Here is a 7,535-nt window from a genome sequence, read left to right as displayed (position 1 = left end):
AAGGGTAATCAGTGGCCAAAATGGACAAACCAACGGGTGTGCGACAGAAGGGTAATCAGTGGCCAAAATGGACAAACCAACGGGTGTGCGACAGAAGGGTAATCAGTGGCCAAAATGGACAAACCAACGGGTGTGCGACAGAAGGGTAATCAGTGGCCAAAATGGACACAACAAAAGGGTAATCAGTGGCCAAAATGGACAAACCAAAGGGTGTGCGACAGAAGGGTAATCAGTGGCCAAAATTGACAAACCAAAGGGTGTGTGACAGAAGGGTAATCAGTGGCCATTCTGAACCTTGTTTTGAGTCCAGTAGGTCACATGACCAAGGAGCTATTGAAATGTTACATTTTGGAAAATGTATGTAAAAACGTGTGGGATGAAAATGGACAAACCAAAGGGCGTGCAATTTGTAGGCCTGCTGAGTGTACATAGGTGGAGATTCAAACAAGAAAACATCTTTCACTTGTCTTCAAGACAGTAAGATTCCTATTGTCAAGGTAATCATTCACAAAGTCCTTTAAAAGTGACCAGCTCTTCCGCACTGGTATCAGTCCCACATGACTATTAAAAATGATGTTCTGACAGTCTGCCGGGACTGAGGAATTCTTCCGTTCCACTGGTTGATAAGGACTTCTCTCATGAACACTTCACCGGTGGTCTTGTATCGTTTCAAGTACAGTCATGGATATTGCTGCAGCCTCAGATGATAGATTCTCTTAACCTGTAACAAAGGAAACAAAAAAGTGAAAGTAACATGTCCTGGTTAAGAGAAATTGATATTACACATAGATTTCCATAAGTAAGCTTGTCCCAATTTTCTGTAAAAAAATTGACATTTCACCTAGATATCACTAATACGACAACTGCGGTGTACAACATAGACGCTTATCAGGTTCTGATCATCTTACTATGCTTCTTCACCTGAGATTGGCCCCCGATTGCTAATCAATCAGTTCTTAATTCTCCAGGCTCCACTTTGTCATCAACATGGACAAACTTGCAATGAATATGGACAACCTTGCAAGTAATGACATGTATCCATCCTGATTTACCCTGAACTTTTACTGCTGACCTCATGAGCAAAACTTAATAAGGACCTTCCCATTTTGGCCCTAATGTGTCTGTCACATTTTTTTACCATCACCCACTGTCCTGGCACTACATCATGTCCCCCCTGGGGAGTTATTCCCCATTAGAGAGTTGTATGCAATAGTTAAACATTGTGTCACTCAAAGTGAACGTTTGCTTTTCTCAAATGTAACGTGCCTGTGTTATCACGTTGTCCATTGTAGTAACTACCCATTAACTACCCATGTCCAGCCTGCCTGTGTAGCCTGCCGTCTGTGTATAAGATAAACTCAGGGTTTTCCAACAAATAACTCTAGAAACCCATCAGAGAGCTGATCCAAAACAACTCATAACAGTCGTGTTCAAGTAATGTGGTATCTGGAGGATACATCAGAGTAGCTCGATTACATGGTGTCTTTTCAACTATATCCATGTCCCATAGATCTTTAATCAATACTTTAGTAGCTTCCTTGCTGATGGGATATTGTTTTGTGCAAGGTGGGGCAACACCTGTCAAGCTCACTGATTCCATATCTAAAGTTCCACACAAATGTTTCTTCATAGTCCAAATAGCATGGTTCTGAACTATAGATTCCTGCATCAAACTTTATTGGACCAATAGAAATTGATAATGGTTTGGTTTGTTTCATATCTGTGTGTAGTCCCCCCCCCCCCCCCCCCCCCACTCCTGTTGCTCTCATCATCTTGCCCGTGTACTGAGGACATATATTTTCTGCACAAGATATGGGAAAATCAGTGACTTCAGCACCCGTATCTACTAAAAAAAATCTACTGCAGAGTTGTTAACCATCATGTTCACATATATTCCACCCGATTTCATATGTACACCAGCTGAGATGGGATGTAAGAGGGAGTCTATTACTTTACCTCCACAGCATCCAGCAAACTCTGCTGCTGAGCCAGAGAGAGCTTCTTACATTTCAGCACCAACATTGTGTAATTTGGGCTGTTGTCTTGATTCCATTTTCCCTTAGACGGACCCTGCTTCTCGTGGCCACTTCTCAGAAAATCCTGTTTAATTTTCTGACATTCTCGTTGCCGGTGACCAGAAATCCCGCAATAATGACATACACCAGGTTTCTTTTTAACTGAATGGATAATGTTGTTGGTTTCACTCGGAACCTGCATAACTCTGATAACCACGTCTCGTGGATGCTTAAAAGTTTTTAAACATTCATCCAACTGTTTTGGAGATGCTGATTTATGTGTGATCACTGTCACTAGAAGTTTGTCTTCACTTCCTTTTACAGCCTGGTTGGCCTAAGACATCGTTCGTCACTGTTGTCAGAGTCTCTTGACTCAAAGCCAAGTAGTGCTGACCAGTTGCTTGAAACCTGATCTGCCTTACACAACTCAATGTGAGAATAGAAGATTGAAGAACAGAGGCCACAGGTGGGGGTCACGTCTGACTTTTTCACCCGTGTCTCCTCCTCTACTTTGAAATGGCTTTTTATATCACTAGGCAGTGAATTTAAAATCTCTTTCATGCTCACATCCGAAGGAGCTGTTCCGCCCTTTTCCAGAGTGGTTTTCTCACTTAGCTTTGACATTACATTAATTTAAAAAGTTGTGTAATATATATCTCTATATTTATATATTTATTTACCCCCAAAATACTGAATATACATACAGCTGAAGTCAGAAGTTTACATAAAAGAAGTTTTAATGACTCCAACATAAGTGTTTCAACCACTCCACAAATTTCTTGTTAACAAACTATAGTTTTGGCAAGTCGGTTAGGACATCTACTTTGTGCATGACACAAGTCATTTTTCCAACAATTGATTACAGACAGATTATTTTGCTTATAATTCACTGTATCACAATCCCAGTGGGTCAAAAGTTTACATACACTAAGTTGACTGTGCCTTTAAACAGCTTGGAAAAATACAGAAAATGATGTCATGACTTTAGAAGCTTCTGCTAATTGACATAATTTGAGTCAATTGGAGGTGTAGCTGTGGATGTTTTTCAAGGCCTACCTTCAAACTCAGTGCCTCTTTGCTTGACATCATGGGAAAATCAAAAGAAATCAGCCAACAAATTATAGACCTCCACAAGTCTGGTTCATCCTTGGGAGCAATTTCCAAACACCTGAAGGTACCACGTTCATCTGTACAAACAATAGTACACAATTATAAACACCATGGGACCACGCAGTCGTCATACCGCTCAGGAAGGAGACGTGTTCTGTCTCCTAGAGATGAATGTACTTTGGTGTAAAAAGTGCAAATCAATCCCAGAACAACAGGAGGACCTTGTGAAGATGCTGGAGGAAACAGGTATCTATATCCACAGTAAAACAAGTCCTATATCGACATAACCTGAAAGGCCGCTCAGCAAGGAAGAAGCTACTGCTCCAAAACCTCCATACAAAAGCCAGACGACAGTTTGCAACTGCACATGGGCTCCCTAAAACACTTCTGCGAGCATGCCTTTCTAATCGACCTGGCCCGGGTATCCTGGAAGGATATTGACCTCATCCCGTCAGTCGAGGATGCCTGGTCATTCTTTAAAAGTAATTTCCTCACCATCTTAGATAAGCATGCCCCGTTCAGTCTTGCTTCCGGGTTGGAGCGAGCCGGTCGCATCCGCGCTTCGGTCTCCTTCGGTCTGCAGGTTGTATAACTTTTTCATTACATTTCATTATAGTACAACGGTCTGATTTGTCTAATCTTAGCAATTTCTTCTTAGCTAGCTACATAGCCGTCGTTGTATCAAAGATAATTGCGTAATTATCGTATTTCGTCGTCCTCCTATCTGCCCAACACGTTCACCGTCTACCGTAGCACTGTAGTAACTATCACACTCAACTGAACGACTTGATTAGTGTAGTGTTAGCTAGCTACATAGTTGTCTTTGCTGTCTTCGTATCCAAGATAATTGTGTAGTTTAGAGCGTGGAGTCTTAGAGTGATAATTGCGTTATTATCGTATTTCGTCGTCCTCCTATCTGCCTAGCAGCTAGCCAGCTAGCATACGTTCACCGGCTACCGTAGCACTGTAGTAACTATCACACTCAACTGAACGACTTGATTAGTGTAGTATTAGCTAGCTACATAGTTGTCTTTGCTGTCTTCGTATCCAAGATAATTGTGTAGTTTAGAGTGTGTAGTCTTAGAGTGATTATCCTAATTTACCGAGGTTAGCTAGCCAGCTATTTTGTCGTCCTTAACGTAGGAGACACTCCTAGCTAGCCAACAGCCAGCCAACGTCTACTGAATAGAACTTTCGCATTCCGGTCGCATTCCGCTTCGCTCCACAGGTAGTATCACATTTTCATTTCATTTCATTACAGTCCCAACGGTGTGATTTGTTTGATCGTAGCTAGCTACATAGCTAGCTACATAGCCGTCTTTGTTTCAAAGATAATTGTGTAGTCTAGAGCGATTTTCTAGGTTAGCTAGCCAGCTATTGTCGTTCTCCTAACGCAACGTAACGTAACCAACACTGCTAGCTAGCCAGCTAGCCCCGAATAGCAGCATTGTAGAAACTTCACACTCAACGGAACGACTTGATTAGGGTAGTGTCAACAACGCAGCTAGCCTACCTCAGCAGTACTGTATCATTTTAATCATTTTAGTCAATTAGATTCTTGCTACGTAAGCTTAACTTTCTGAACATTCGAGACGTGTAGTCCACTTGTCATTCCAATCTCCTCTGCATTAGCGTAGCCTCTTCTCTAGCCTGTCAACTATGTGTCTGTCTATCCCTGTTCTCTCCTCTCTGCACAGACCATACAAACGCTCCACACCGCATGGCCGCGGCCACCCTAATCTGGTGGTCCCAGCGCGCACGACCCACGTGGAGTTCCAGGTCTCCGGTAGCCTCTGGAACTGCCGATCTGCGGCCAACAAGGCAGAGTTCATCTCAGCCTATGCCTCCTCCAGTCCCTCGACTTCTTGGCACTGACGGAAACATGGATCACCACAGACAACACCGCTACTCCTACTGCTCTCTCTTCGTCCGCCCACGTGCTCTCGCACACCCCGAGAGCTTCTGGTCAGCGGGGTGGTGGCACCGGGATCCTCATCTCTCCCAAGTGGTCATTCTCTCTTTCTCCCCTTACCCATCTGTCTATCGCCTCCTTTGAATTCCATGCTGTCACAGTTACCAGCCCTTTCAAGCTTAACATCCTTATCATTTATCGCCCTCCAGGTTCCCTCGGAGAGTTCATCAATGAGCTTGATGCCTTGATAAGCTCCTTTCCTGAGGACGGCTCACCTCTCACAGTTCTGGGCGACTTTAACCTCCTCACGTCTACCTTTGACTCATTCCTCTCTGCCTCCTTCTTTCCACTCCTCTCCTCTTTTGACCTCACCCTCTCACCTTCCCCCTACTCACAAGGCAGGCAATACGCTCGACCTCATCTTTACTAGATGCTGTTCTTCCACTAACCTCATTGCAACTCCCCTCCAAGTCTCCGACCACTACCTTGTATCCTTTTCCCTCTCGCTCTCATCCAACACTTCCCACACTGCCCCTACTCGGATGGTATCGCGCCGTCCCAACCTTCGCTCTCTCTCCCCGCTACTCTCTCCTCTTCCATCCTATCATCTCTTCCCTCTGCTCAAACCTTCTCCAACCTATCTCCTGATTCTGCCTCCTCTCCTCCCTTTCTGCATCCTTTGACTCTCTATGTCCCCTATCCTCCAGGCCGGCTCGGTCCTCCTCCCGCTCCGTGGCTCGACGACTCATTGCGAGCTCACAGAACAGGGCTCCGGGCAGCCGAGCGGAAATGGAGGAAAACTCGCCTCCCTGCGGACCTGGCATCCTTTCACTCCCTCCTCTCTACATTTTCCTCCTCTGTCTCTGCTGCTAAAGCCACTTTCTACCACTCTAAATTCCAAGCATCTGCCTCTAACCCTAGGAAGCTCTTTGCCACCTTCTCCTCCCTCTTGAATCCTCCCCCCTCCTCCCTCTCTGCAGATGACTTCGTCAACCATTTTGAAAAGGTCGACGACATCCGATCCTCGTTTGCTAAGTCAAACGACACCGCTGGTTCTGCTCACACTGCCCTACCCTGTGCTCTGACCTCTTTCTCCCCTCTCTCTCCAGATGACATCTCGCGTCTTGTGACGGCCGGCCGCCCAACAACCTGCCCGCTTGACCCTATCCCCCCTCCTCTCTTCTCCAGACCATCTCCGGTGACCTTCTCCCTTACCTCACCTCGCTCATCAACTCATCCCTGACCGCTGGCTACATCCCTCCCGTCTTCAAGAGAGCGAGAGTTGCACCCCTTCTGAAAAAACCTACACTCGATCCCTCCGATGTCAACATCTACAGACCAGTATCCCTTCTTTCTTTTCTCTCCAAAACTCTTGAACGTGCCGTCCTTGGCCAGCTCTCCCGCTATCTCTCTCAGAATGACCTTCTTGATCCAAATCAGTCAGGTTTCAAGACTAGTCATTCAACTGAGACTGCTCTTCTCTGTATCACGGAGGCGCTCCGCACTGCTAAAGCTAACTCTCTCTCCTCTGCTCTCATCCTTCTAGACCTATCGGCTGCCTTCGATACTGTGAACCATCAGATCCTCCTCTCCACCCTCTCCGAGTTGGGCATCTCCGGCGCGGCCCATGCTTGGATTGCGTCCTACCTGACAGGTCGCTCCTACCAGGTGGCGTGGCGAGAATCTGTCTCCTCACCACGCGCTCTCACCACTGGTGTCCCCCAGGGCTCTGTTCTAGGCCCTCTCCTATTCTCGCTATACACCAAGTCACTTGGCTCTGTCATAACCTCACATGGTCTCTCCTATCATTGCTATGCAGACGACACACAATTAATCTTCTCCTTTCCCCCCTCTGATGACCAGGTGGCGAATCGCATCTCTGCATGTCTGGCAGACATATCAGTGTGGATGACGGATCACCACCTCAAGCTGAACCTCGGCAAGACGGAGCTGCTCTTCCTCCCGGGGAAGGACTGCGCGTTCCATGATCTCGCCATCACGGTTGACAACTCCATCGTGTCCTCCTCCCAGAGCGCTAAGAACCTTGGCGTGATCCTGGACAACACCCTGTCGTTCTCAACTAACATCAAGGCGGTGGCCCTCTACAACATCCGCATTGTACGACCCTGCCTCACACAGGAAGCGGCGCAGGTCCTAATCCAGGCACTTGTCATCTCCCGTCTGGATTACTGCAACTCGCTGTTGGCTGGGCTCCCTGCCTGTGCCATTAAACCCCTACAACTCATCCAGAACGCCGCAGCCCGTCTGGTGTTCAACCTTCCCAAGTTCTCTCACGTCACCCCGCTCCTCCGCTCTCTCCACTGGCTTCCAGTTGAAGCTCGCATCCGCTACAAGACCATGGTGCTTGCCTACGGAGCTGTGAGGGGAACGGCACCTCAGTACCTCCAGGCTCTGATCAGGCCCTACACCCAAACAAGGGCACTGCGTTCATCCACCTCTGGCCTGCTCGCCTCCCTACCACTGAGGAAGTACAGTTC

This window comes from Oncorhynchus nerka, linkage group LG10 (assembly GCF_034236695.1).
Source record: "Oncorhynchus nerka isolate Pitt River linkage group LG10, Oner_Uvic_2.0, whole genome shotgun sequence".
NCBI classification, from domain to species: Eukaryota; Metazoa; Chordata; class Actinopteri; order Salmoniformes; family Salmonidae; genus Oncorhynchus; species Oncorhynchus nerka.
Note: the sequence above shows the minus strand (reverse complement) of the source record.